Here is a 3,724-nt window from a genome sequence, read left to right as displayed (position 1 = left end):
AATGAAAGTTTACTGAAAAAGTTAGATTTTCATTCACTCAGCGTGGAACATTTTTACCCCTTCTCCCCCGCTTCCCCATCCTCCAGTCCACTTTAAAAAAAAACAAAACCATTCATTGAAGGTTGCAGAGTGGAGTATACTTGGGGTGGGGGTAGGGGGGTAGGGGGGATTGTATACCAATGAAGGAGTTTTTCTTTTACTTTTCAAGGAGAAGAGTAAAATGGGAGTGGGGGTGGGATGGGCGGGGAAAATGGTGCAACAATGAATGAATGGAAATCCAAAATCTTTGTAAAGGTTCACTGAAGTTAATTTAAAAAATAAAAGAAAAAAAATACCATTCATTATTGTACAATTACCTCCCTGCCCCCTCCCCAGTCCTCTTTGCAGTATATCTCTTATTCTGGGCTGTTGTTTTCCATAAAATGCCTAATATTATATTCCTTTTAAACAGTTCTTTCCTTTATCTGTTCATTATGTATTGACTCTTACCCTATTCTCCTCCCAAACTCTTATGTCAGACCTGCTTTATAACAGTGTTGCTGTGCAGTATTTGTCCTTTTGTGACTGAGATATTTCACTCAACATAATGTCCTGCAGAGTCATTCATGCTGTGCAATGTTTTATGAGTTCACTGTTTTTTAGTACTGTGTGGTATTCCATTGTGTGAATATACCATAGTTTTTGTATCCATTCTTTTGTTAATGGGCACTTGGTTTGCTTCCATCTCTTTGCTATTATAAATAACACACCACTATACATGAATGTGCATACATCTGTTTGGATGGCGGTTATGATTTCTTTAGGGTATATTCCCAGTAGCGGCATTGTTGGATCAAATGGTATTTCTATTTCCAATTTTTTTAGAAAGTGCCAAATCGCCTTCCATAGTGATTAGCCACAGACTGTGAAAAATGATTTGGTAATGACATATCTGATAAGGGACTCTTATCTAAAATTTATAGATTACTCTAGCATCTCAACAAGAAAAAGGTAAACAACCCAATTGCAAAATGGGCACAGGATATGAAGAGACACTTCATCAAAGAAGACATTTAGATGGCAAACAAACACATGAAGAAATGTTCAAAATCCTTAGCCATCAGAGTGATGCAAATCAAAACAGCTATTAATTATCATCTCACCCCAGCAACAATAGCAAAGTTCAACAGAGGCGCAAGCAATAAAAGCTGGTGAGGTTGGAGGTAATTGGAACCCTTATTCTCTGCTGGTGGGAGTGTTAAAGGAGGTGCTGTTTTAAGCTGCCAAGTTTGTGGTGATATATTACAGCAGCAATAGGTGATTCAAGTACTCACTATTTTGGATTGAATTGTGTGTCTCCCTCCCCCTTAAAATGTGTTGTAATTCTGAACTTCTAAGCCTGTGATTACAATCACATTTAGGAATGGATGGATTTTGTTATGCAGCATTAAAACACTCAAGAATAGAATTTAATTGGGTTTAAGTAACCAATTATTTGCAAAGTGAATGTGTTTCCTTTTCCTTTTGTCATGTATTTATTTTCCAAGAAAAAAATTTAACATAACTGTTTCTTTCAACTTCTATAATATTTCAACTGAATTTCAATTTTACATTTTTAGCTCTGAACTATTTTTGTCACTTTACATTTTCTGTCATAATTTGAACAAAATAAATATATTGTACAATAGAGACTCTTCTACCAGCCTAAATGCCTTCAGTGCATTAAAAACAAGATTATTTTCCTCTTTCTTTTTACTACTATTGGAAATGTTAATATCTCTTAAAAAAGGCTCCTATCTAATATAACCAACAACTAAAAAGTTTCATTTTGTAGCAAAAGAAAAAAAAATTAGGCCGGTTTAGTGTAGGGTTTGCCTGGAATACAATAGAGCAGAGGAGAGATTGGCAAGGCAAGGACCAAGCTATATGATTACTGAGGAAAAAAAGTAGCTCAAAGGCGTAAGTGTCTCCTTCCAGAGGCCACATAGTCTCTCCTACTAGGCTGCACTCCAAATGTGGCTTGGCTATTGTTAGTTTCTCCTACTGGAGGCTTGCATATTGCTGTGATGACAAGCAGACTCACTTGTAGTCAATGAGTTTCAATAGGGCTTACAGGCTAAGAGAGACAGGAGGAAGGACACAGCAGTCTATTAAAAATCTGCTCACTAAAAAGACATGGAAAGAATTTTCACAGAGGAAAATATTCAAGTAGCAAAGAGACACATGAAGAACTGCTCCAAATCACTGGCAATAAGAGAGATGTAAATCAAAACCACAATGAGGTACCATCTCACTCCAGTAACAGTTGCAAAGTTTAACAGGGTAGTAAGTTATAAATGTTGGAGAGGATGTGGCGAGAAAGGAACTCTTATACAGTGTTGGTGGGATTATAAAATGGTGCAACCATTCTGGAAGGCAGTTTGGCACTTCCTCAAAGAGTTGAACATAGAAATTGCATATGACCCTGCTATTCCACTACTTGGAATATACCCTAAGTATATGAGAACTGAGGCACAAATGGAGATTTATACACCAATGTTCATAGCAGCATTATTCACCATCACAAGAACATGGAAATAGCCCAAATGTCCAACCACAAACAAATGGGTTGAAAAATTATGGTACATTAACACAAAGGAATACTATGCAGCACACAGGAGTAATAATTTTGTAAATTATTACCTAACTTGGGAGGGACTGGAGAGCATTATGTTGAGTGAACTAACTCAGTCCCACAAGGATAAGTATTGTGCAAAACCATTATTGTAGAATGAGTATAAAGATCCAGGAGCAGTGGGAGAGGCCAGAAGCATAGGGATGCGGATGTGCAAGGGGAGGGGGAATTAATCATTGGGTTGTACAATTTGATGGGTGGGGGTGAGGGAAATTGAAAGAACTTGTTTCTTACTTGTATTCAAATTTTCTAAACTAGTAGAAAAAAAAATAAATAAAAAAAATAAAAACCTGCCCACTGAAAATGCAATGACTAGCAGCAGACCATCAACATAATCCCCTCAAGTTTCAAGGAACTGAAAAGAAGAATGAGGTTTTACTGTTGAGATATTGTGAAGTTTGTCTGAATAAGCCATCATTTTGCTCAGAAATTCTGGATGAGTTTTAAAGTACTGAATAGTCAAAGCCTTTAAAGGGAGTTCTGATGACTTAGTGGTAAGGAATTGCACTGTCAACACAAAGGTATAAGGTTTTAATCCACCAGCTGCTCCATAGGAGAAAGACAGGCAATCTCCTCCTGTGTGATTTATTGCCTCTGAAAACCCACTGAAAAGTCAGCTATGAATTGGTCCCAACTCAATGGCACACACTATTAAAGGTAGAATTATGGACTTCATAGGCAATTCTGCTGAGATCTCTGAAGAAAGTGAGAAAGAGCTGTAGAGAGTGTCTCTATTATCTTATAGAATATACATGGTACCAGCAAAATAATGTTGCTAGAAAGATGAATGTTAAATGTGCTTCTGGTGTTGACTTTCAGGGACAATAATGAATATGTGACTGGATAACAGAGGAAGCACAGTGCTTTTTATTTCCTGGCAAAGAACTTTTCTGAATTATGTTCAAATGTTTGCTCGAAGGTAGAATTTGTAAATGATGAACTTAAGATATATAACTGTCAACCAAGAATACTGAACCCAGCAAAATTATCCATCAAATATGAAGGACAGATCAAGATATTCCCAGAAAAGCAAAACCTAAGAGAGTTTGTAAAAACAAGACCAGCACTGCA

At 36.8% G+C, this 3,724-nt stretch overlaps 1 protein-coding gene across 2 annotated transcripts in view; it reads right to left on the bottom strand.

The window, feature by feature from the left end:
* PCSK6 (proprotein convertase subtilisin/kexin type 6) overlaps positions 1-3,724 on the bottom strand; it is a 219,952-nt gene that overhangs the window by 133,004 nt on the left and 83,224 nt on the right. The window lies entirely within an intron of this gene.

Source organism: Elephantulus edwardii, unplaced genomic scaffold (genome assembly GCF_000299155.1).
Source record: "Elephantulus edwardii isolate Elephantulus edwardi_28Jun2011 unplaced genomic scaffold, EleEdw1.0 scaffold00319, whole genome shotgun sequence".
Lineage (NCBI taxonomy): Eukaryota > Metazoa > Chordata > Mammalia > Macroscelidea > Macroscelididae > Elephantulus > Elephantulus edwardii.
Note: the sequence above shows the minus strand (reverse complement) of the source record. Positions and strands in the feature narration are given on the sequence as shown.